Here is a 27,674-nt window from a genome sequence, read left to right on the forward strand (position 1 = left end):
ATCCCAGGAAAGAGAAAAATGGATAAAGACGTTGTGGTCCTTATGTACAATGGAATATCACTCAGCCATGAAACCAACGTCATAAGGCTAGTAGCAGCATGATGAGTGGATTTAGGTATGACGATTCTAAGTGAAATAAGTCATACAGAAAAAGACACTTATCATAAGATATCACTTATAGAGGGAATGTAAAAACCGCTACCCTTGAACTGAATTACAAAACAGAACAGAGTCCCACGTTTAGAAAACACACTATGGCTGCTTCACGGGAAAGGTGAGGTGGGGTGATGCATAAAACAAGGGTTTCAAATTAGGTCAGATACCGTTCCATAAAGCCAATATGTAATAGACAAGACCTACTCCTTGCTCAGTGAATTGGACTCAACACCCCCTATTCACCGCCCAAGAATATATCTGACTAGTAAGAATCTTAAAACCTATGTTTTGATATCTCTCTGTAAGTGAGTCAAGTGGGTGTAAAGCGGCAGAGACACAGCAGAAGAAAGCAGCTATACCACATTATAAAAATCAATTACTTTTAAAAACCCGTGAAACAAAGACAGTGAAAGAGAGAGAAATTCTTACAAAATTCGTTCAGGGGCTGTGATGCCACCTGGATTGACCATATCTAGACCCACAGCTGATTGAGACATAAGGGTGGACACTCTTGGGGCTGAGAGATTTGGTGAGGTTGGGTGAGGAAACACAGACCCTTTAAAGTAATACTGCATGGTACCCATCCCATGGGTCCCAAATCTCCAGGTTCAAGGGCATCTTCCTACATCAAAAACATGCATGAGAAACCCAGAAGATGGTACACCGTGTGATCGGGAAAGGTTTCCAAAACGCACCTCTTTTCTCATCTCCTTGTGCTCGGGTTCGCCATTCCAGCCGCTTTACTAGCAATCTCCCTCCTTGGAGAATCAGCACCTTTAACCTCCTGTTCCGTACAGGTTGCAATTTGTCCTGAGGATGAACGGGAAGAGGGGTAACCAATGAGAGACTACCTCTAGGTATCGGGACAGGCACAGGTCACTCTATTTTCCCATCAGGAAGAAGAATTAACCACAGGCTCAGCCTGCCGCCCGGGACCAGAATAAGGCCTGAAGCAATCCTGCGCTTTTGCGGCCAGCTCCCAAGAAAGCGAGTTGAAAAATGGAGCTCAGGGGCACTGCAATTCACAAACCTGCAGACTTATAAATGATAACTCTCGTCCACAAATATATTGAGGGAAGGTAACGAAGAGGAATGGAAAGCAAGGCAGAATTGCAGGAAACAGATTTCAGGAGGGAGATTCGAATCGCCTTTAAAGCACAGGAAAAGCGGCAAAACCTCGACAATGAAGCCCTTGGCCAAAAAGGGCGTATGCGTTTTTTCCTGAATATATTCAGGAAAAAACGCATACGCCCTTTTTGGCCAACCAAGCAACCTGGAAAGGCAAATCAGCGCTACAAAGAAGTCTCGCTTCCCATCGGTCAAAAGGGCCATGCTGAATAAAGTGTCAAAACCAGAAATGCAGGACAGGCCATGGAGAAACGGGAGCCTGGCTACGCTGATGGGCGGGATGTAAATTGCCAACAGCCACTCTGGAGAAGTGTACGGTGTGTCCTGAAACCTCTAAAAAACTCAGCTTAGAGAGCAAAGGGCACTTCCACTCATGGGCGTATAAATTGGGAAAACTAAAAATCAGCAAGACACAGGCACCCCAAAGTTTAGGGCTGCTCTGTTGACAAGAACCTCCACTTCGTTACACCTTAAATATCCCAGAAAAGAGAAAAATGGATAAAGACGTTGTGGTCCTTATGTACAATGGAATATCACTCAGCCATGAAACCAACGTCATAAGGCTAGTAGCAGCATGATGAGTGGATTTAGGTATGACGATTCTAAGTGAAATAAGTCATACAGAAAAAGACACTTATCATAGGATATCACTTATAGAGGGAATGTAAAAACCGCTACCCTTGAACTGAATTACAAAACAGAACAGAGTCCCACGTTTAGAAAACACACTATGGCTGCATCACGGGAAAGGTGAGGTGGGGTGATGCATAAAACAAGGGTTTCAAATTAGGTCAGATACCGTTCCATAAACCCAATATGTAATAGACAAGACCTACTCCTTGATCAGTGAATTGGACTCAACACCCCCTATTCACCGCCCAAGAATATATATGACTAGTAAGAATCTTAAAACCTATGTATTGATATCTCTCTGTAAGTGACTCAACTGGGTGTAAAGCGGCAGAAACACAGCAGAGGAAAGCAGATATACCACATTATAAAAATCAATTACTTTTAAAAACCCGTGAAACAAAGACAGTGAAAGAGAGAGAAATTCTTACAAAATTCGTTCAGGGGCTGTGATGCCACCTGGATTGACCATATCTAGACCCACAGCTGATTGAGACATAAGGGTGGACACTCTTGGGGCTGAGAGGTTTGGTGAGGTTGGGTGAGGAAACACAGACCCTTTAAAGTAATACTGCATGGTACCCATCCCATGGGTCCCAAATCTCCAGGTTCAAGGGCATCTTCCTACATCAAAAACATGCATGAGAAACCCAGAAGATGGTACACCGTGTGATCGGGAAAGGTTTCCAAAACGCACCTCTTTTCTCATCTCCTTGTGCTCGGGTTCGCCATTCCAGCCGCTTTACTAGCAATCTCCCTCCTTGGAGAATCAGCACCTTTAACCTCCTGTTCCGTACAGGTTGCAATTTGTCCTGAGGATGAACGGGAAGAGGGGTAACCAATGAGAGACTACCTCTAGGTATCGGGACAGGCACAGGTCACTCTATTTTCCCATCAGGAAGAAGAATTAACCACAGGCTCAGCCTGCCGCCCGGGACCAGAATAGGGCCTGAAGCAATCCTGCGCTTTTGCGGCCAGCTCCCAAGAAAGTGAGTTGAAAAATGGAGCTCAGGGGCACTGCAATTCACAAACCTGCAGACTTATAAATGATAACTCTCGTCCACAAATATATTGAGGGAAGGTAACGAAGAGGAATGGAAAGCAAGGCAGAATTGCAGGAAACAGATTTCAGGAGGGAGATTCGAATCGCCTTTAAAGCACAGGAAAAGCGGCAAAACCTCGACAATGAAGCCCTTGGCCAAAAAGGGCGTATGCGTTTTTTCCTGAATATATTCAGGAAAAAACGCATACGCCCTTTTTGGCCAACCAAGCAACCTGGAAAGGCAAATCAGCGCTACAAAGAAGTCTCGCTTCCCATCGGTCAAAAGGGCCATGCTGAATAAAGTGTCAAAACCAGAAATGCAGGACAGGCCATGGAGAAACGGGAGCCTGGCTACGCTGATGGGCGGGATGTAAATTGCCAACAGCCATTCTGGAGAAGTGTACGGTGTGTCCTGAAACCTCTAAAAAACTCAGCTTAGAGAGCAAAGGGCACTTCCACTCATGGGCGTATAAATTGGGAAAACTAAAAATCAGCAAGACACAGGCACCCCAAAGTTTAGGGCTGCTCTGTTGACAAGAACCTCCACTTCGTTACACCTTAAATATCCCAGAAAAGAGAAAAATGGATAAAGACGTTGTGGTCCTTATGTACAATGGAATATCACTCAGCCATGAAACCAACGTCATAAGGCTAGTAGCAGCATGATGAGTGGATTTAGGTATGACGATTCTAAGTGAAATAAGTCATACAGAAAAAGACACTTATCATAGGATATCACTTATAGAGGGAATGTAAAAACCGCTACCCTTGAACTGAATTACAAAACAGAACAGAGTCCCACGTTTAGAAAACACACTATGGCTGCATCACGGGAAAGGTGAGGTGGGGTGATGCATAAAACAAGGGTTTCAAATTAGGTCAGATACCGTTCCATAAACCCAATATGTAATAGACAAGACCTACTCCTTGATCAGTGAATTGGACTCAACACCCCCTATTCACCGCCCAAGAATATATATGACTAGTAAGAATCTTAAAACCTATGTATTGATATCTCTCTGTAAGTGACTCAACTGGGTGTAAAGCGGCAGAAACACAGCAGAGGAAAGCAGATATACCACATTATAAAAATCAATTACTTTTAAAAACCCGTGAAACAAAGACAGTGAAAGAGAGAGAAATTCTTACAAAATTCGTTCAGGGGCTGTGATGCCACCTGGATTGACCATATCTAGACCCACAGCTGATTGAGACATAAGGGTGGACACTCTTGGGGCTGAGAGGTTTGGTGAGGTTGGGTGAGGAAACACAGACCCTTTAAAGTAATACTGCATGGTACCCATCCCATGGGTCCCAAATCTCCAGGTTCAAGGGCATCTTCCTACATCAAAAACATGCATGAGAAACCCAGAAGATGGTACACCGTGTGATCGGGAAAGGTTTCCAAAACGCACCTCTTTTCTCATCTCCTTGTGCTCGGGTTCGCCATTCCAGCCGCTTTACTAGCAATCTCCCTCCTTGGAGAATCAGCACCTTTAACCTCCTGTTCCGTACAGGTTGCAATTTGTCCTGAGGATGAACGGGAAGAGGGGTAACCAATGAGAGACTAGCTCTAGGTATCGGGACAGGCACAGGTCACTCTATTTTCCCATCAGGAAGAAGAATTAACCACAGGCTCAGCCTGCCGCCCGGGACCAGAATAGGGCCTGAAGCAATCCTGCGCTTTTGCGGCCAGCTCCCAAGAAAGTGAGTTGAAAAATGGAGCTCAGGGGCACTGCAATTCACAAACCTGCAGACTTATAAATGATAACTCTCGTCCACAAATATATTGAGGGAAGGTAACGAAGAGGAATGGAAAGCAAGGCAGAATTGCAGGAAACAGATTTCAGGAGGGAGATTCGAATCGCCTTTAAAGCACAGGAAAAGCGGCAAAACCTCGACAATGAAGCCCTTGGCCAAAAAGGGCGTATGCGTTTTTTCCTGAATATATTCAGGAAAAAACGCATACGCCCTTTTTGGCCAACCAAGCAACCTGGAAAGGCAAATCAGCGCTACAAAGAAGTCTCGCTTCCCATCGGTCAAAAGGGCCATGCTGAATAAAGTGTCAAAACCAGAAATGCAGGACAGGCCATGGAGAAACGGGAGCCTGGCTACGCTGATGGGCGGGATGTAAATTGCCAACAGCCACTCTGGAGAAGTGTACGGTGTGTCCTGAAACATCTAAAAAACTCAGCTTAGAGAGCACAGGGCACTTCCACTCATGGGCGTATAAATTGGGAAAACTAAAAATCAGCAAGACACAGGCACCCCAAAGTTTAGGGCTGCTCTGTTGACAAGAACCTCCACTTCGTTACACCTTAAATATCCCAGGAAAGAGAAAAATGGATAAAGACGTTGTGGTCCTTATGTACAATGGAATATCACTCAGCCATGAAACCAACGTCATAAGGCTAGTAGCAGCATGATGAGTGGATTTAGGTATGCCGATTCTAAGTGAAATAAGTCATACAGAAAAAGACACTTATCATAGGATATCACTTATAGAGGGAATGTAAAAACCGCTACCCTTGAACTGAATTACAAAACAGAACAGAGTCCCACGTTTAGAAAACACACTATGGCTGCTTCACGGGAAAGGTGAGGTGGGGTGATGCATAAAACACGGGTTTCAAATTAGGTCAGATACCGTTCCATAAACCCAATATGTAATAGACAAGACCTACTCCTTGATCAGTGAATTGGACTCAACACCCCCTATTCACCGCCCAAGAATATATCTGACTAGTAAGAATCTTAAAACCTATGTTTTGATATCTCTCTGTAAGTGACTCAAGTGGGTGTAAAGCGGCAGAAACACAGCAGAGGAAAGCAGCTATGCCACATTATAAAAATCAATTACTTTTAAAAACCCGTGAAACAAAGACAGTGAAAGAGAGAGAAATTCTTACAAAATTCGTTCAGGGGCTGTGATGCCACCTGGATTGACCATATCTAGACCCACAGCTGATTGAGACATAAGGGTGGACACTCTTGGGGCTGAGAGGTTTGGTGAGGTTGGGTGAGGAAACACAGACCCTTTAAAGTAATACTGCATGGTACCCATCCCATGGGTCCCAAATCTCCAGGTTCAAGGGCATCTTCCTACATCAAAAACATGCATGAGAAACCCAGAAGATGGTACACCGTGTGATCGGGAAAGGTTTCCAAAACGCACCTCTTTTCTCATCTCCTTGTGCTCGGGTTCGCCATTCCAGCCGCTTTACTAGCAATCTCCCTCCTTGGAGAATCAGCACCTTTAACCTCCTGTTCCGTACAGGTTGCAATTTGTCCTGAGGATGAACGGGAAGAGGGGTAACCAATGAGAGACTAGCTCTAGGTATCGGGACAGGCACAGGTCACTCTATTTTCCCATCAGGAAGAAGAATTAACCACAGGCTCAGCCTGCCGCCCGGGACCAGAATAGGACCTGAAGCAATCCTGCGCTTTTGCGGCCAGCTCCCAAGAAAGCGAGTTGAAAAATGGAGCTCAGGGGCACTGCAATTCACAAACCTGCAGACTTATAAATGATAACTCTCGTCCACAAATATATTGAGGGAAGGTAACGAAGAGGAATGGAAAGCAAGGCAGAATTGCAGGAAACAGATTTCAGGAGGGAGATTCGAATCGCCTTTAAAGCACAGGAAAAGCGGCAAAACCTCGACAATGAAGCCCTTGGCCAAAAAGGGCGTATGCGTTTTTTCCTGAATATATTCAGGAAAAAACGCATACGCCCTTTTTGGCCAACCAAGCAACCTGGAAAGGCAAATCAGCGCTACAAAGAAGTCTCGCTTCCCATCGGTCAAAAGGGCCATGCTGAATAAAGTGTCAAAACCAGAAATGCAGGACAGGCCATGGAGAAACGGGAGCCTGGCTACGCTGATGGGCGGGATGTAAATTGACAACAGCCACTCTGGAGAAGTGTACGGTGTGTCCTGAAACCTCTAAAAAACTCAGCTTAGAGAGCATAGGGCACTTCCACTCATGGGCGTATAAATTGGGAAAACTAAAAATCAGCAAGACACAGGCACCCCAAAGTTTAGGGCTGCTCTGTTGACAAGAACCTCCACTTCGTTACACCTTAAATATCCCAGGAAAGAGAAAAATGGATAAAGACGTTGTGGTCCTTATGTACAATGGAATATCACTCAGCCATGAAACCAACGTCATAAGGCTAGTAGCAGCATGATGAGTGGATTTAGGTATGACGATTCTAAGTGAAATAAGTCATACAGAAAAAGACACTTATCATAGGATATCACTTATAGACGGAATGTAAAAACCGCTACCCTTGAACTGAATTACAAAACAGAACAGAGTCCCACGTTTAGAAAACACACTATGGCTGCTTCACGGGAAAGGTGAGGTGGGGTGATGCATAAAACAAGGGTTTCAAATTAGGTCAGATACCGTTCCATAAAGCCAATATGTAATAGACAAGACCTACTCCTTGCTCAGTGAATTGGACTCAACACCCCCTATTCACCGCCCAAGAATATATCTGACTAGTAAGAATCTTAAAACCTATGTTTTGATATCTCTCTGTAAGTGACTCAAGTGGGTGTAAAGCGGCAGAAACACAGCAGAGGAAAGCAGCTATACCACATTATAAAAATCAATTACTTTTAAAAACCCGTGAAACAAAGACAGTGAAAGAGAGAGAAATTCTTACAAAATTCGTTCAGGGGCTGTGATGCCACCTGGATTGACCATATCTAGACCCACAGCTGATTGAGAAATAAGGGTGGACACTCTTGGGGCTGAGAGGTTTGGTGAGGTTGGGTGAGGAAACACAGACCCTTTAAAGTAATACTGCATGGTACCCATCCCATGGGTCCCAAATCTCCAGGTTCAAGGGCATCTTCCTACATCAAAAACATGCATGAGAAACCCAGAAGATGGTACACCGTGTGATCGGGAAAGGTTTCCAAAACGCACCTCTTTTCTCATCTCCTTGTGCTCGGGTTCGCCATTCCAGCCGCTTTACTAGCAATCTCCCTCCTTGGAGAATCAGCACCTTTAACCTCCTGTTCCGTACAGGTTGCAATTTGTCCTGAGGATGAACGGGAAGAGGGGTAACCAATGAGAGACTAGCTCTAGGTATCGGGACAGGCACAGGTCACTCTATTTTCCCATCAGGAAGAAGAATTAACCACAGGCTCAGCCTGCCGCCCGGGACCAGAATAGGGCCTGAAGCAATCCTGCGCTTTTGCGGCCAGCTCCCAAGAAAGTGAGTTGAAAAATGGAGCTCAGGGGCACTGCAATTCACAAACCTGCAGACTTATAAATGATAACTCTCGTCCACAAATATATTGAGGGAAGGTAACGAAGAGGAATGGAAAGCAAGGCAGAATTGCAGGAAACAGATTTCAGGAGGGAGATTCGAATCGCCTTTAAAGCACAGGAAAAGCGGCAAAACCTCGACAATGAAGCCCTTGGCCAAAAAGGGCGTATGCGTTTTTTCCTGAATATATTCAGGAAAAAACGCATACGCCCTTTTTGGCCAACCAAGCAACCTGGAAAGGCAAATCAGCGCGACAAAGAAGTCTCGCTTCCCATCGGTCAAAAGGGCCATGCTGAATAAAGTGTCAAAACCAGAAATGCAGGACACGCCATGGAGAAACGGGAGCCTGGCTACGCTGATGGGCGGGATGTAAATTGCCAACAGCCACTCTGGAGAAGTGTACGGTGTGTCCTGAAACCTCCAAAAAACTCAGCTTAGAGAGCATAGGGCACTTCCACTCATGGGCGTATAAATTGGGAAAACTAAAAATCAGCAAGACACAGGCACCCCAAAGTTTACGGCTGCTCTGTTGACAAGAACCTCCACTTCGTTACACCTTAAATATCCCAGGAAAGAGAAAAATGGATAAAGACGTTGTGGTCCTTATGTACAATGGAATATCACTCAGCCATGAAACCAACGTCATAAGGCTAGTAGCAGCATGATGAGTGGATTTAGGTATGACGATTCTAAGTGAAATAAGTCATACAGAAAAAGACACTTATCATAAGATATCACTTATAGAGGGAATGTAAAAACCGCTACCCTTGAACTGAATTACAAAACAGAACAGAGTCCCACGTTTAGACAACACACTATGGCTGCTTCACGGGAAAGGTGAGGTGGGGTGATGCATAAAACAAGGGTTTCAAATTAGGTCAGATACCGTTCCATAAAGCCAATATGTAATAGACAAGACCTACTCCTTGCTCAGTGAATTGGACTCAACACCCCCTATTCACCGCCCAAGAATATATCTGACTAGTAAGAATCTTAAAACCTATGTTTTGATATCTCTCTGTAAGTGAGTCAAGTGGGTGTAAAGCGGCAGAGACACAGCAGAAGAAAGCAGCTATACCACATTATAAAAATCAATTACTTTTAAAAACCCGTGAAACAAAGACAGTGAAAGAGAGAGAAATTCTTACAAAATTCGTTCAGGGGCTGTGATGCCACCTGGATTGACCATATCTAGACCCACAGCTGATTGAGACATAAGGGTGGACACTCTTGGGGCTGAGAGATTTGGTGAGGTTGGGTGAGGAAACACAGACCCTTTAAAGTAATACTGCATGGTACCCATCCCATGGGTCCCAAATCTCCAGGTTCAAGGGCATCTTCCTACATCAAAAACATGCATGAGAAACCCAGAAGATGGTACACCGTGTGATCGGGAAAGGTTTCCAAAACGCACCTCTTTTCTCATCTCCTTGTGCTCGGGTTCGCCATTCCAGCCGCTTTACTAGCAATCTCCCTCCTTGGAGAATCAGCACCTTTAACCTCCTGTTCCGTACAGGTTGCAATTTGTCCTGAGGATGAACGGGAAGAGGGGTAACCAATGAGAGACTACCTCTAGGTATCGGGACAGGCACAGGTCACTCTATTTTCCCATCAGGAAGAAGAATTAACCACAGGCTCAGCCTGCCGCCCGGGACCAGAATAAGGCCTGAAGCAATCCTGCGCTTTTGCGGCCAGCTCCCAAGAAAGCGAGTTGAAAAATGGAGCTCAGGGGCACTGCAATTCACAAACCTGCAGACTTATAAATGATAACTCTCGTCCACAAATATATTGAGGGAAGGTAACGAAGAGGAATGGAAAGCAAGGCAGAATTGCAGGAAACAGATTTCAGGAGGGAGATTCGAATCGCCTTTAAAGCACAGGAAAAGCGGCAAAACCTCGACAATGAAGCCCTTGGCCAAAAAGGGCGTATGCGTTTTTTCCTGAATATATTCAGGAAAAAACGCATACGCCCTTTTTGGCCAACCAAGCAACCTGGAAAGGCAAATCAGCGCTACAAAGAAGTCTCGCTTCCCATCGGTCAAAAGGGCCATGCTGAATAAAGTGTCAAAACCAGAAATGCAGGACAGGCCATGGAGAAACGGGAGCCTGGCTACGCTGATGGGCGGGATGTAAATTGCCAACAGCCACTCTGGAGAAGTGTACGGTGTGTCCTGAAACCTCTAAAAAACTCAGCTTAGAGAGCAAAGGGCACTTCCACTCATGGGCGTATAAATTGGGAAAACTAAAAATCAGCAAGACACAGGCACCCCAAAGTTTAGGGCTGCTCTGTTGACAAGAACCTCCACTTCGTTACACCTTAAATATCCCAGAAAAGAGAAAAATGGATAAAGACGTTGTGGTCCTTATGTACAATGGAATATCACTCAGCCATGAAACCAACGTCATAAGGCTAGTAGCAGCATGATGAGTGGATTTAGGTATGACGATTCTAAGTGAAATAAGTCATACAGAAAAAGACACTTATCATAGGATATCACTTATAGAGGGAATGTAAAAACCGCTACCCTTGAACTGAATTACAAAACAGAACAGAGTCCCACGTTTAGAAAACACACTATGGCTGCATCACGGGAAAGGTGAGGTGGGGTGATGCATAAAACAAGGGTTTCAAATTAGGTCAGATACCGTTCCATAAACCCAATATGTAATAGACAAGACCTACTCCTTGATCAGTGAATTGGACTCAACACCCCCTATTCACCGCCCAAGAATATATATGACTAGTAAGAATCTTAAAACCTATGTATTGATATCTCTCTGTAAGTGACTCAACTGGGTGTAAAGCGGCAGAAACACAGCAGAGGAAAGCAGATATACCACATTATAAAAATCAATTACTTTTAAAAACCCGTGAAACAAAGACAGTGAAAGAGAGAGAAATTCTTACAAAATTCGTTCAGGGGCTGTGATGCCACCTGGATTGACCATATCTAGACCCACAGCTGATTGAGACATAAGGGTGGACACTCTTGGGGCTGAGAGGTTTGGTGAGGTTGGGTGAGGAAACACAGACCCTTTAAAGTAATACTGCATGGTACCCATCCCATGGGTCCCAAATCTCCAGGTTCAAGGGCATCTTCCTACATCAAAAACATGCATGAGAAACCCAGAAGATGGTACACCGTGTGATCGGGAAAGGTTTCCAAAACGCACCTCTTTTCTCATCTCCTTGTGCTCGGGTTCGCCATTCCAGCCGCTTTACTAGCAATCTCCCTCCTTGGAGAATCAGCACCTTTAACCTCCTGTTCCGTACAGGTTGCAATTTGTCCTGAGGATGAACGGGAAGAGGGGTAACCAATGAGAGACTACCTCTAGGTATCGGGACAGGCACAGGTCACTCTATTTTCCCATCAGGAAGAAGAATTAACCACAGGCTCAGCCTGCCGCCCGGGACCAGAATAGGGCCTGAAGCAATCCTGCGCTTTTGCGGCCAGCTCCCAAGAAAGTGAGTTGAAAAATGGAGCTCAGGGGCACTGCAATTCACAAACCTGCAGACTTATAAATGATAACTCTCGTCCACAAATATATTGAGGGAAGGTAACGAAGAGGAATGGAAAGCAAGGCAGAATTGCAGGAAACAGATTTCAGGAGGGAGATTCGAATCGCCTTTAAAGCACAGGAAAAGCGGCAAAACCTCGACAATGAAGCCCTTGGCCAAAAAGGGCGTATGCGTTTTTTCCTGAATATATTCAGGAAAAAACGCATACGCCCTTTTTGGCCAACCAAGCAACCTGGAAAGGCAAATCAGCGCTACAAAGAAGTCTCGCTTCCCATCGGTCAAAAGGGCCATGCTGAATAAAGTGTCAAAACCAGAAATGCAGGACAGGCCATGGAGAAACGGGAGCCTGGCTACGCTGATGGGCGGGATGTAAATTGCCAACAGCCACTCTGGAGAAGTGTACGGTGTGTCCTGAAACCTCTAAAAAACTCAGCTTAGAGAGCAAAGGGCACTTCCACTCATGGGCGTATAAATTGGGAAAACTAAAAATCAGCAAGACACAGGCACCCCAAAGTTTAGGGCTGCTCTGTTGACAAGAACCTCCACTTCGTTACACCTTAAATATCCCAGAAAAGAGAAAAATGGATAAAGACGTTGTGGTCCTTATGTACAATGGAATATCACTCAGCCATGAAACCAACGTCATAAGGCTAGTAGCAGCATGATGAGTGGATTTAGGTATGACGATTCTAAGTGAAATAAGTCATACAGAAAAAGACACTTATCATAGGATATCACTTATAGAGGGAATGTAAAAACCGCTACCCTTGAACTGAATTACAAAACAGAACAGAGTCCCACGTTTAGAAAACACACTATGGCTGCATCACGGGAAAGGTGAGGTGGGGTGATGCATAAAACAAGGGTTTCAAATTAGGTCAGATACCGTTCCATAAACCCAATATGTAATAGACAAGACCTACTCCTTGATCAGTGAATTGGACTCAACACCCCCTATTCACCGCCCAAGAATATATATGACTAGTAAGAATCTTAAAACCTATGTATTGATATCTCTCTGTAAGTGACTCAACTGGGTGTAAAGCGGCAGAAACACAGCAGAGGAAAGCAGATATACCACATTATAAAAATCAATTACTTTTAAAAACCCGTGAAACAAAGACAGTGAAAGAGAGAGAAATTCTTACAAAATTCGTTCAGGGGCTGTGATGCCACCTGGATTGACCATATCTAGACCCACAGCTGATTGAGACATAAGGGTGGACACTCTTGGGGCTGAGAGGTTTGGTGAGGTTGGGTGAGGAAACACAGACCCTTTAAAGTAATACTGCATGGTACCCATCCCATGGGTCCCAAATCTCCAGGTTCAAGGGCATCTTCCTACATCAAAAACATGCATGAGAAACCCAGAAGATGGTACACCGTGTGATCGGGAAAGGTTTCCAAAACGCACCTCTTTTCTCATCTCCTTGTGCTCGGGTTCGCCATTCCAGCCGCTTTACTAGCAATCTCCCTCCTTGGAGAATCAGCACCTTTAACCTCCTGTTCCGTACAGGTTGCAATTTGTCCTGAGGATGAACGGGAAGAGGGGTAACCAATGAGAGACTAGCTCTAGGTATCGGGACAGGCACAGGTCACTCTATTTTCCCATCAGGAAGAAGAATTAACCACAGGCTCAGCCTGCCGCCCGGGACCAGAATAGGGCCTGAAGCAATCCTGCGCTTTTGCGGCCAGCTCCCAAGAAAGTGAGTTGAAAAATGGAGCTCAGGGGCACTGCAATTCACAAACCTGCAGACTTATAAATGATAACTCTCGTCCACAAATATATTGAGGGAAGGTAACGAAGAGGAATGGAAAGCAAGGCAGAATTGCAGGAAACAGATTTCAGGAGGGAGATTCGAATCGCCTTTAAAGCACAGGAAAAGCGGCAAAACCTCGACAATGAAGCCCTTGGCCAAAAAGGGCGTATGCGTTTTTTCCTGAATATATTCAGGAAAAAACGCATACGCCCTTTTTGGCCAACCAAGCAACCTGGAAAGGCAAATCAGCGCTACAAAGAAGTCTCGCTTCCCATCGGTCAAAAGGGCCATGCTGAATAAAGTGTCAAAACCAGAAATGCAGGACAGGCCATGGAGAAACGGGAGCCTGGCTACGCTGATGGGCGGGATGTAAATTGCCAACAGCCACTCTGGAGAAGTGTACGGTGTGTCCTGAAACATCTAAAAAACTCAGCTTAGAGAGCACAGGGCACTTCCACTCATGGGCGTATAAATTGGGAAAACTAAAAATCAGCAAGACACAGGCACCCCAAAGTTTAGGGCTGCTCTGTTGACAAGAACCTCCACTTCGTTACACCTTAAATATCCCAGGAAAGAGAAAAATGGATAAAGACGTTGTGGTCCTTATGTACAATGGAATATCACTCAGCCATGAAACCAACGTCATAAGGCTAGTAGCAGCATGATGAGTGGATTTAGGTATGCCGATTCTAAGTGAAATAAGTCATACAGAAAAAGACACTTATCATAGGATATCACTTATAGAGGGAATGTAAAAACCGCTACCCTTGAACTGAATTACAAAACAGAACAGAGTCCCACGTTTAGAAAACACACTATGGCTGCTTCACGGGAAAGGTGAGGTGGGGTGATGCATAAAACACGGGTTTCAAATTAGGTCAGATACCGTTCCATAAACCCAATATGTAATAGACAAGACCTACTCCTTGATCAGTGAATTGGACTCAACACCCCCTATTCACCGCCCAAGAATATATCTGACTAGTAAGAATCTTAAAACCTATGTTTTGATATCTCTCTGTAAGTGACTCAAGTGGGTGTAAAGCGGCAGAAACACAGCAGAGGAAAGCAGCTATGCCACATTATAAAAATCAATTACTTTTAAAAACCCGTGAAACAAAGACAGTGAAAGAGAGAGAAATTCTTACAAAATTCGTTCAGGGGCTGTGATGCCACCTGGATTGACCATATCTAGACCCACAGCTGATTGAGACATAAGGGTGGACACTCTTGGGGCTGAGAGGTTTGGTGAGGTTGGGTGAGGAAACACAGACCCTTTAAAGTAATACTGCATGGTACCCATCCCATGGGTCCCAAATCTCCAGGTTCAAGGGCATCTTCCTACATCAAAAACATGCATGAGAAACCCAGAAGATGGTACACCGTGTGATCGGGAAAGGTTTCCAAAACGCACCTCTTTTCTCATCTCCTTGTGCTCGGGTTCGCCATTCCAGCCGCTTTACTAGCAATCTCCCTCCTTGGAGAATCAGCACCTTTAACCTCCTGTTCCGTACAGGTTGCAATTTGTCCTGAGGATGAACGGGAAGAGGGGTAACCAATGAGAGACTAGCTCTAGGTATCGGGACAGGCACAGGTCACTCTATTTTCCCATCAGGAAGAAGAATTAACCACAGGCTCAGCCTGCCGCCCGGGACCAGAATAGGACCTGAAGCAATCCTGCGCTTTTGCGGCCAGCTCCCAAGAAAGCGAGTTGAAAAATGGAGCTCAGGGGCACTGCAATTCACAAACCTGCAGACTTATAAATGATAACTCTCGTCCACAAATATATTGAGGGAAGGTAACGAAGAGGAATGGAAAGCAAGGCAGAATTGCAGGAAACAGATTTCAGGAGGGAGATTCGAATCGCCTTTAAAGCACAGGAAAAGCGGCAAAACCTCGACAATGAAGCCCTTGGCCAAAAAGGGCGTATGCGTTTTTTCCTGAATATATTCAGGAAAAAACGCATACGCCCTTTTTGGCCAACCAAGCAACCTGGAAAGGCAAATCAGCGCTACAAAGAAGTCTCGCTTCCCATCGGTCAAAAGGGCCATGCTGAATAAAGTGTCAAAACCAGAAATGCAGGACAGGCCATGGAGAAACGGGAGCCTGGCTACGCTGATGGGCGGGATGTAAATTGCCAACAGCCACTCTGGAGAAGTGTACGGTGTGTCCTGAAACCTCTAAAAAACTCAGCTTAGAGAGCATAGGGCACTTCCACTCATGGGCGTATAAATTGGGAAAACTAAAAATCAGCAAGACACAGGCACCCCAAAGTTTAGGGCTGCTCTGTTGACAAGAACCTCCACTTCGTTACACCTTAAATATCCCAGGAAAGAGAAAAATGGATAAAGACGTTGTGGTCCTTATGTACAATGGAATATCACTCAGCCATGAAACCAACGTCATAAGGCTAGTAGCAGCATGATGAGTGGATTTAGGTATGACGATTCTAAGTGAAATAAGTCATACAGAAAAAGACACTTATCATAGGATATCACTTATAGACGGAATGTAAAAACCGCTACCCTTGAACTGAATTACAAAACAGAACAGAGTCCCACGTTTAGAAAACACACTATGGCTGCTTCACGGGAAAGGTGAGGTGGGGTGATGCATAAAACAAGGGTTTCAAATTAGGTCAGATACCGTTCCATAAAGCCAATATGTAATAGACAAGACCTACTCCTTGCTCAGTGAATTGGACTCAACACCCCCTATTCACCGCCCAAGAATATATCTGACTAGTAAGAATCTTAAAACCTATGTTTTGATATCTCTCTGTAAGTGACTCAAGTGGGTGTAAAGCGGCAGAAACACAGCAGAGGAAAGCAGCTATACCACATTATAAAAATCAATTACTTTTAAAAACCCGTGAAACAAAGACAGTGAAAGAGAGAGAAATTCTTACAAAATTCGTTCAGGGGCTGTGATGCCACCTGGATTGACCATATCTAGACCCACAGCTGATTGAGAAATAAGGGTGGACACTCTTGGGGCTGAGAGGTTTGGTGAGGTTGGGTGAGGAAACACAGACCCTTTAAAGTAATACTGCATGGTACCCATCCCATGGGTCCCAAATCTCCAGGTTCAAGGGCATCTTCCTACATCAAAAACATGCATGAGAAACCCAGAAGATGGTACACCGTGTGATCGGGAAAGGTTTCCAAAACGCACCTCTTTTCTCATCTCCTTGTGCTCGGGTTCGCCATTCCAGCCGCTTTACTAGCAATCTCCCTCCTTGGAGAATCAGCACCTTTAACCTCCTGTTCCGTACAGGTTGCAATTTGTCCTGAGGATGAACGGGAAGAGGGGTAACCAATGAGAGACTAGCTCTAGGTATCGGGACAGGCACAGGTCACTCTATTTTCCCATCAGGAAGAAGAATTAACCACAGGCTCAGCCTGCCGCCCGGGACCAGAATAGGGCCTGAAGCAATCCTGCGCTTTTGCGGCCAGCTCCCAAGAAAGTGAGTTGAAAAATGGAGCTCAGGGGCACTGCAATTCACAAACCTGCAGACTTATAAATGATAACTCTCGTCCACAAATATATTGAGGGAAGGTAACGAAGAGGAATGGAAAGCAAGGCAGAATTGCAGGAAACAGATTTCAGGAGGGAGATTCGAATCGCCTTTAAAGCACAGGAAAAGCGGCAAAACCTCGACAATGAAGCCCTTGGCCAAAAAGGGCGTATGCGTTTTTTCCTGAATATATTCAGGAAAAAACGCATACGCCCTTTTTGGCCAACCAAGCAACCTGGAAAGGCAAATCAGCGCGACAAAGAAGTCTCGCTTCCCATCGGTCAAAAGGGCCATGCTGAATAAAGTGTCAAAACCAGAAATGCAGGACAGGCCATGGAGAAACGGGAGCCTGGCTACGCTGATGGGCGGGATGTAAATTGCCAACAGCCACTCTGGAGAAGTGTACGGTGTGTCCTGAAACCTCCAAAAAACTCAGCTTAGAGAGCATAGGGCACTTCCACTCATGGGCGTATAAATTGGGAAAACTAAAAATCAGCAAGACACAGGCACCCCAAAGTTTACGGCTGCTCTGTTGACAAGAACCTCCACTTCGTTACACCTTAAATATCCCAGGAAAGAGAAAAATGGATAAAGACGTTGTGGTCCTTATGTACAATGGAATATCACTCAGCCATGAAACCAACGTCATAAGGCTAGTAGCAGCATGATGAGTGGATTTAGGTATGACGATTCTAAGTGAAATAAGTCATACAGAAAAAGACACTTATCATAAGATATCACTTATAGAGGGAATGTAAAAACCGCTACCCTTGAACTGAATTACAAAACAGAACAGAGTCCCACGTTTAGACAACACACTATGGCTGCTTCACGGGAAAGGTGAGGTGGGGTGATGCATAAAACAAGGGTTTCAAATTAGGTCAGATACCGTTCCATAAAGCCAATATGTAATAGACAAGACCTACTCCTTGCTCAGTGAATTGGACTCAACACCCCCTATTCACCGCCCAAGAATATATCTGACTAGTAAGAATCTTAAAACCTATGTTTTGATATCTCTCTGTAAGTGAGTCAAGTGGGTGTAAAGCGGCAGAGACACAGCAGAAGAAAGCAGCTATACCACATTATAAAAATCAATTACTTTTAAAAACCCGTGAAACAAAGACAGTGAAAGAGAGAGAAATTCTTACAAAATTCGTTCAGGGGCTGTGATGCCACCTGGATTGACCATATCTAGACCCACAGCTGATTGAGACATAAGGGTGGACACTCTTGGGGCTGAGAGATTTGGTGAGGTTGGGTGAGGAAACACAGACCCTTTAAAGTAATACTGCATGGTACCCATCCCATGGGTCCCAAATCTCCAGGTTCAAGGGCATCTTCCTACATCAAAAACATGCATGAGAAACCCAGAAGATGGTACACCGTGTGATCGGGAAAGGTTTCCAAAACGCACCTCTTTTCTCATCTCCTTGTGCTCGGGTTCGCCATTCCAGCCGCTTTACTAGCAATCTCCCTCCTTGGAGAATCAGCACCTTTAACCTCCTGTTCCGTACAGGTTGCAATTTGTCCTGAGGATGAACGGGAAGAGGGGTAACCAATGAGAGACTAGCTCTAGGTATCGGGACAGGCACAGGTCACTCTATTTTCCCATCAGGAAGAAGAATTAACCACAGGCTCAGCCTGCCGCCCGGGACCAGAATAGGGCCTGAAGCAATCCTGCGCTTTTGCGGCCAGCTCCCAAGAAAGCGAGTTGAAAAATGGAGCTCAGGGGCACTGCAATTCACAAACCTGCAGACTTATAAATGATAACTCTCGTCCACAAATATATTGAGGGAAGGTAACGAAGAGGAATGGAAAGCAAGGCAGAATTGCAGGAAACAGATTTCAGGAGGGAGATTCGAATCGCCTTTAAAGCACAGGAAAAGCGGCAAAACCTCGACAATGAAGCCCTTGGCCAAAAAGGGCGTATGCGTTTTTTCCTGAATATATTCAGGAAAAAACGCATACGCCCTTTTTGGCCAACCAAGCAACCTGGAAAGGCAAATCAGCGCTACAAAGAAGTCTCGCTTCCCATCGGTCAAAAGGGCCATGCTGAATAAAGTGTCAAAACCAGAAATGCAGGACAGGCCATGGAGAAACGGGAGCCTGGCTACGCTGATGGGCGGGATGTAAATTGCCAACAGCCACTCTGGAGAAGTGTACGGTGTGTCCTGAAACCTCTAAAAAACTCAGCTTAGAGAGCATAGGGCACTTCCACTCATGGGCGTATAAATTGGGAAAACTAAAAATCAGCAAGACACAGGCACCCCAAAGTTTAGGGCTGCTCTGTTGACAAGAACCTCCACTTCGTTACACCTTAAATATCCCAGGAAAGAGAAAAATGGATAAAGACGTTGTGGTCCTTATGTACAATGGAATATCACTCAGCCATGAAACCAACGTCATAAGGCTAGTAGCAGCATGATGAGTGGATTTAGGTATGACGATTCTAAGTGAAATAAGTCATACAGAAAAAGACACTTATCATAGGATATCACTTATAGATGGAATGTAAAAACCGCTACCCTTGAACTGAATTACAAAACAGAACAGAGTCCCACGTTTAGAAAACACACTATGGCTGCTTCACGGGAAAGGTGAGGTGGGGTGATGCATAAAACAAGGGTTTCAAATTAGGTCAGATACCGTTCCATAAAGCCAATATGTAATAGACAAGACCTACTCCTTGATCAGTGAATTGGACTCAACACCCCCTATTCACCGCCCAAGAATATATCTGACTAGTAAGAATCTTAAAACCTATGTTTTGATATCTCTCTGTAAGTGATTCAAGTGGGTGTAAAGCGGCAGAAACACAGCAGAGGAAAGCAGCTATACCACATTATAAAAATCAATTACTTTTAAAAACCCGTGAAACAAAGACAGTGAAAGAGAGAGAAATTCTTACAAAATTCGTTCAGGGGCTGTGATGCCACCTGGATTGACCATATCTAGACCCACAGCTGATTGAGACATAAGGGTGGACACTCTTGGGGCTGAGAGGTTTGGTGAGGTTGGGTGAGGAAACACAGACCCTTTAAAGTAATACTGCATGGTACCCATCCCATGGGTCCCAAATCTCCAGGTTCAAGGGCATCTTCCTACATCAAAAACATGCATGAGAAACCCAGAAGATGGTACACCGTGTGATCGGGAAAGGTTTCCAAAACGCACCTCTTTTCTCATCTCCTTGTGCTCGGGTTCGCCATTCCAGCCGCTTTACTAGCAATCTCCCTCCTTGGAGAATCAGCACCTTTAACCTCCTGTTCCGTACAGGTTGCAATTTGTCCTGAGGATGAACGGGAAGAGGGGGAACCAATGAGAGACTAGCTCTAGGTATCGGGACAGGCACAGGTCACTCTATTTTCCCATCAGGAAGAAGAATTAACCACAGGCTCAGCCTGCCGCCCGGGACCAGAATAGGGCCTGAAGCAATCTTGCGCTTTTGCGGCCAGCTCCCAAGAAAGTGAGTTGAAAAATGGAGCTCAGGGGCACTGCAATTCACAAACCTGCAGACTTATAAATGATAACTCTCGTCCACAAATATATTGAGGGAAGGTAACGAAGAGGAATGGAAAGCAAGGCAGAATTGCAGGAAACAGATTTCAGGAGGGAGATTCGAATCGCCTTTAAAGCACAGGAAAAGCGGCAAAACCTCGACAATGAAGCCCTTGGCCAAAAAGGGCGTATGCGTTTTTTCCTGAATATATTCAGGAAAAAACGCATACGCCCTTTTTGGCCAACCAAGCAACCTGGAAAGGCAAATCAGCGCTACAAAGAAGTCTCGCTTCCCATCGGTCAAAAGGGCCATGCTGAATAAAGTGTCCAAACCAGAAATGCAGGACAGGCCATGGAGAAACGGGAGCCTGGCTACGCTGATGGGCGGGATGTAAATTGCCAACAGCCACTCTGGAGAAGTGTACGGTGTGTCCTGAAACCTCTAAAAAAACTCAGCTTAGAGAGCAAAGGGCACTTCCACTCATGGGCGTATAAATTGGGAAAACTAAAAATCAGCAAGACACAGGCACCCCAAAGTTTAGGGCTGCTCTGTTGACAAGAACCTCCACTTCGTTACACCTTAAATATCCCAGGAAAGAGAAAAATGGATAAAGACGTTGTGGTCCTTATGTACAATGGAATATCACTCAGCCATGAAACCAACGTCATAAGGCTAGTAGCAGCATGATGAGTGGATTTAGGTATGACGATTCTAAGTGAAATAAGTCATACAGAAAAAGACACTTATCATAGGATATCACTTATAGAGGGAATGTAAAAACCGCTACCCTTGAACTGAATTACAAAACAGAACAGAGTCCCACGTTTAGAAAACACACTATGGCTGCTTCACGGGAAAGGTGAGGTGGGGTGATGCATAAAACAAGGGTTTCAAATTAGGTCAGATACCGTTCCATAAACCCAATATGTAATAGACAAGACCTACTCCTTGATCAGTGAATTGGACTCAACACCCCCTATTCACCGCCCAAGAATATATCTGACTAGTAAGAATCTTAAAACCTATGTATTGATATCTCTCTGTAAGTGACTCAAGTGGGTGTAAAGCGGCAGAAACACAGCAGAGGAAAGCAGATATACCACATTATAAAAATCAATTACTTTTAAAAACCCGTGAAACAAAGACAGTGAAAGAGAGAGAAATTCTTACAAAATTCGTTCAGGGGCTGTGATGCCACCTGGATTGACCATATCTAGACCCACAGCTGATTGAGACATAAGGGTGGACACTCTTGGGGCTGAGAGGTTTGGTGAGGTTGGGTGAGGAAACACAGACCCTTTAAAGTAATACTGCATGGTACCCATCCCATGGGTCCCAAATCTCCAGGTTCAAGGGCATCTTCCTACATCAAAAACATGCATGAGAAACCCAGAAGATGGTACACCGTGTGATCGGGAAAGGTTTCCAAAACGCACCTCTTTTCTCATCTCCTTGTGCTCGGGTTCGCCATTCCAGCCGCTTTACTAGCAATCTCCCTCCTTGGAGAATCAGCACCTTTAACCTCCTGTTCCGTACAGGTTGCAATTTGTCCTGAGGATGAACGGGAAGAGGGGTAACCAATGAGAGACTAGCTCTAGGTATCGGGACAGGCACAGGTCACTCTATTTTCCCATCAGGAAGAAGAATTAACCACAGGCTCAGCCTGCCGCCCGGGACCAGAATAGGACCTGAAGCAATCCTGCGCTTTTGCGGCCAGCTCCCAAGAAAGCGAGTTGAAAAATGGAGCTCAGGGGCACTGCAATTCACAAACCTGCAGACTTATAAATGATAACTCTCGTCCACAAATATATTGAGGGAAGGTAACGAAGAGGAATGGAAAGCAAGGCAGAATTGCAGGAAACAGATTTCAGGAGGGAGATTCGAATCGCCTTTAAAGCACAGGAAAAGCGGCAAAACCTCGACAATGAAGCCCTTGGCCAAAAAGGGCGTATGCGTTTTTTCCTGAATATGTTCAGGAAAAAACGCATACGCCCTTTTTGGCCAACCAAGCAACCTGGAAAGGCAAATCAGCGCGACAAAGAAGTCTCGCTTCCCATCGGTCAAAAGGGCCATGCTGAATAAAGTGTCAAAACCAGAAATGCAGGACAGGCCATGGAGAAACGGGAGCCTGGCTACGCTGATGGGCGGGATGTAAATTGCCAACAGCCACTCTGGAGAAGTGTACGGTGTGTCCTGAAACCTCCAAAAAACTCAGCTTAGAGAGCATAGGGCACTTCCACTCATGGGCGTATAAATTGGGAAAACTAAAAATCAGCAAGACACAGGCACCCCAAAGTTTACGGCTGCTCTGTTGACAAGAACCTCCACTTCGTTACACCTTAAATATCCCAGGAAAGAGAAAAATGGATAAAGACGTTGTGGTCCTTATGTACAATGGAATATCACTCAGCCATGAAACCAACGTCATAAGGCTAGTAGCAGCATGATGAGTGGATTTAGGTATGACGATTCTAAGTGAAATAAGTCATACAGAAAAAGACACTTATCATAAGATATCACTTATAGAGGGAATGTAAAAACCGCTACCCTTGAACTGAATTACAAAACAGAACAGAGTCCCACGTTTAGACAACACACTATGGCTGCTTCACGGGAAAGGTGAGGTGGGGTGATGCATAAAACAAGGGTTTCAAATTAGGTCAGATACCGTTCCATAAAGCCAATATGTAATAGACAAGACCTACTCCTTGCTCAGTGAATTGGACTCAACACCCCCTATTCACCGCCCAAGAATATATCTGACTAGTAAGAATCTTAAAACCTATGTTTTGATATCTCTCTGTAAGTGAGTCAAGTGGGTGTAAAGCGGCAGAGACACAGCAGAAGAAAGCAGCTATACCACATTATAAAAATCAATTACTTTTAAAAACCCGTGAAACAAAGACAGTGAAAGAGAGAGAAATTCTTACAAAATTCGTTCAGGGGCTGTGATGCCACCTGGATTGACCATATCTAGACCCACAGCTGATTGAGACATAAGGGTGGACAATCTTGGGGCTGAGAGGTTTGGTGAGGTTGGGTGAGGAAACACAGACCCTTTAAAGTAATACTGCATGGTACCCATCCCATGGGTCCCAAATCTCCAGGTTCAAGGGCATCTTCCTACATCAAAAACATGCATGAGAAACCCAGAAGATGGTACACCGTGTGATCGGGAAAGGTTTCCAAAACGCACCTCTTTTCTCATCTCCTTGTGCTCGGGTTCGCCATTCCAGCCGCTTTACTAGCAATCTCCCTCCTTGGAGAATCAGCACCTTTAACCTCCTGTTCCGTACAGGTTGCAATTTGTCCTGAGGATGAACGGGAAGAGGGGTAACCAATGAGAGACTAGCTCTAGGTATCGGGACAGGCACAGGTCACTCTATTTTCCCATCAGGAAGAAGAATTAACCACAGGCTCAGCCTGCCGCCCGGGACCAGAATAGGGCCTGAAGCAATCCTGCGCTTTTGCGGCCAGCTCCCAAGAAAGCGAGTTGAAAAATGGAGCTCAGGGGCACTGCAATTCACAAACCTGCAGACTTATAAATGATAACTCTCGTCCACAAATATATTGAGGGAAGGTAACGAAGAGGAATGGAAAGCAAGGCAGAATTGCAGGAAACAGATTTCAGGAGGGAGATTCGAATCGCCTTTAAAGCACAGGAAAAGCGGCAAAACCTCGACAATGAAGCCCTTGGCCAAAAAGGGCGTATGCGTTTTTTCCTGAATATATTCAGGAAAAAACGCATACGCCCTTTTTGGCCAACCAAGCAACCTGGAAAGGCAAATCAGCGCTACAAAGAAGTCTCGCTTCCCATCGGTCAAAAGGGCCATGCTGAATAAAGTGTCAAAACCAGAAATGCAGGACAGGCCATGGAGAAACGGGAGCCTGGCTACGCTGATGGGCGGGATGTAAATTGCCAACAGCCACTCTGGAGAAGTGTACGGTGTGTCCTGAAACCTCTAAAAAACTCAGCTTAGAGAGCATAGGGCACTTCCACTCATGGGCGTATAAATTGGGAAAACTAAAAATCAGCAAGACACAGGCACCCCAAAGTTTAGGGCTGCTCTGTTGACAAGAACCTCCACTTCGTTACACCTTAAATATCCCAGGAAAGAGAAAAATGGATAAAGACGTTGTGGTCCTTATGTACAATGGAATATCACTCAGCCATGAAACCAACGTCATAAGGCTAGTAGCAGCATGATGAGTGGATTTAGGTATGACGATTCTAAGTGAAATAAGTCATACAGAAAAAGACACTTATCATAGGATATCACTTATAGACGGAATGTAAAAACCGCTACCCTTGAACTGAATTACAAAACAGAACAGAGTCCCACGTTTAGAAAACACACTATGGCTGCTTCACGGGAAAGGTGAGGTGGGGTGATGCATAAAACAAGGGTTTCAAATTAGGTCAGATACCGTTCCATAAAGCCAATATGTAATAGACAAGACCTACTCCTTGCTCAGTGAATTGGACTCAACACCCCCTATTCACCGCCCAAGAATATATCTGACTAGTAAGAATCTTAAAACCTATGTTTTGATATCTCTCTGTAAGTGACTCAAGTGGGTGTAAAGCGGCAGAAACACAGCAGAGGAAAGCAGCTATACCACATTATAAAAATCAATTACTTTTAAAAACCCGTGAAACAAAGACAGTGAAAGAGAGAGAAATTCTTACAAAATTCGTTCAGGGGCTGTGATGCCACCTGGATTGACCATATCTAGACCCACAGCTGATTGAGAAATAAGGGTGGACACTCTTGGGGCTGAGAGGTTTGGTGAGGTTGGGTGAGGAAACACAGACCCTTTAAAGTAATACTGCATGGTACCCATCCCATGGGTCCCAAATCTCCAGGTTCAAGGGCATCTTCCTACATCAAAAACATGCATGAGAAACCCAGAAGATGGTACACCGTGTGATCGGGAAAGGTTTCCAAAACGCACCTCTTTTCTCATCTCCTTGTGCTCGGGTTCGCCATTCCAGCCGCTTTACTAGCAATCTCCCTCCTTGGAGAATCAGCACCTTTAACCTCCTGTTCCGTACAGGTTGCAATTTGTCCTGAGGATGAACGGGAAGAGGGGTAACCAATGAGAGACTAGCTCTAGGTATCGGGACAGGCACAGGTCACTCTATTTTCCCATCAGGAAGAAGAATTAACCACAGGCTCAGCCTGCCGCCCGGGACCAGAATAGGGCCTGAAGCAATCCTGCGCTTTTGCGGCCAGCTCCCAAGAAAGCGAGTTGAAAAATGGAGCTCAGGGGCACTGCAATTCACAAACCTGCAGACTTATAAATGATAACTCTCGTCCACAAATATATTGAGGGAAGGTAACGAAGAGGAATGGAAAGCAAGGCAGAATTGCAGGAAACAGATTTCAGGAGGGAGATTCGAATCGCCTTTAAAGCACAGGAAAAGCGGCAAAACCTCGACAATGAAGCCCTTGGCCAAAAAGGGCGTATGCGTTTTTTCCTGAATATATTCAGGAAAAAACGCATACGCCCTTTTTGGCCAACCAAGCAACCTGGAAAGGCAAATCAGCGCTACAAAGAAGTCTCGCTTCCCATCGGTCAAAAGGGCCATGCTGAATAAAGTGTCAAAACCAGAAATGCAGGACAGGCCATGGAGAAACGGGAGCCTGGCTACGCTGATGGGCGGGATGTAAATTGCCAACAGCCACTCTGGAGAAGTGTACGGTGTGTCCTGAAACCTCTAAAAAACTCAGCTTAGAGAGCATAGGGCACTTCCACTCATGGGCGTATAAATTGGGAAAACTAAAAATCAGCAAGACACAGGCACCCCAAAGTTTAGGGCTGCTCTGTTGACAAGAACCTCCACTTCGTTACACCTTAAATATCCCAGGAAAGAGAAAAATGGATAAAGACGTTGTGGTCCTTATGTACAATGGAATATCACTCAGCCATGAAACCAACGTCATAAGGCTAGTAGCAGCATGATGAGTGGATTTAGGTATGACGATTCTAAGTGAAATAAGTCATACAGAAAAAGACACTTATCATAGGATATCACTTATAGATGGAATGTAAAAACCGCTACCCTTGAACTGAATTACAAAACAGAACAGAGTCCCACGTTTAGAAAACACACTATGGCTGCTTCACGGGAAAGGTGAGGTGGGGTGATGCATAAAACAAGGGTTTCAAATTAGGTCAGATACCGTTCCATAAAGCCAATATGTAATAGACAAGACCTACTCCTTGATCAGTGAATTGGACTCAACACCCCCTATTCACCGCCCAAGAATATATCTGACTAGTAAGAATCTTAAAACCTATGTTTTGATATCTCTCTGTAAGTGATTCAAGTGGGTGTAAAGCGGCAGAAACACAGCAGAGGAAAGCAGCTATACCACATTATAAAAATCAATTACTTTTAAAAACCCGTGAAACAAAGACAGTGAAAGAGAGAGAAATTCTTACAAAATTCGTTCAGGGGCTGTGATGCCACCTGGATTGACCATATCTAGACCCACAGCTGATTGAGACATAAGGGTGGACACTCTTGGGGCTGAGAGGTTTGGTGAGGTTGGGTGAGGAAACACAGACCCTTTAAAGTAATACTGCATGGTACCCATCCCATGGGTCCCAAATCTCCAGGTTCAAGGGCATCTTCCTACATCAAAAACATGCATGAGAAACCCAGAAGATGGTACACCGTGTGATCGGGAAAGGTTTCCAAAACGCACCTCTTTTCTCATCTCCTTGTGCTCGGGTTCGCCATTCCAGCCGCTTTACTAGCAATCTCCCTCCTTGGAGAATCAGCACCTTTAACCTCCTGTTCCGTACAGGTTGCAATTTGTCCTGAGGATGAACGGGAAGAGGGGGAACCAATGAGAGACTAGCTCTAGGTATCGGGACAGGCACAGGTCACTCTATTTTCCCATCAGGAAGAAGAATTAACCACAGGCTCAGCCTGCCGCCCGGGACCAGAATAGGGCCTGAAGCAATCTTGCGCTTTTGCGGCCAGCTCCCAAGAAAGTGAGTTGAAAAATGGAGCTCAGGGGCACTGCAATTCACAAACCTGCAGACTTATAAATGATAACTCTCGTCCACAAATATATTGAGGGAAGGTAACGAAGAGGAATGGAAAGCAAGGCAGAATTGCAGG

Source organism: Balaenoptera physalus (assembly GCF_965194825.1).
Source record: "Balaenoptera physalus genome assembly, chromosome: 9".
Classification (NCBI taxonomy): Eukaryota; Metazoa; Chordata; class Mammalia; order Artiodactyla; family Balaenopteridae; genus Balaenoptera; species Balaenoptera physalus.